We start from the raw sequence: 430 nt of genomic DNA on the forward strand, positions 1-430 counted from the left end.
CAGAGCATTACTGTGTGAGCTCCGCCTCCTCTCAGAGCATTACTGTGTGAGCTCCGCCTCCTCTCAGATCTTTACTGTGTGAGCTCCGCCCCCTGTCAGATCATTACTATGAGCTCCGCCTCCTCTCAGATCATTAAGGTGTGAGCTCCGCCTCCTGTCAGATCATTACTGTGAGCTCCGCCCCCTGTCAGATCGTTACTGTGTGAGCTCCGCCTCTTGTCAGATCATTACTGTGTGAGCTCCGCCTCCTGTCAGCATTACTGAGCTCCGCCTCCTCTCAGATCATTACTGTGTGAGCTCCGCCCCCTGTCAGATCGTTACTGTGTGAGCTCCGCCTCTTGTCAGATCATTACTTGTGAGCTCCGCCTCCTGTCAGCATTACTGTGTGAGCTCCGCCTCCTGTCAGCATTACTGAGCTCCGCCTCCTCTC

The sequence above is a fragment of the Colobus angolensis genome, unplaced genomic scaffold (assembly GCF_000951035.1).
Source record: "Colobus angolensis palliatus isolate OR3802 unplaced genomic scaffold, Cang.pa_1.0 Scaffold528, whole genome shotgun sequence".
Lineage (NCBI taxonomy): Eukaryota > Metazoa > Chordata > Mammalia > Primates > Cercopithecidae > Colobus > Colobus angolensis.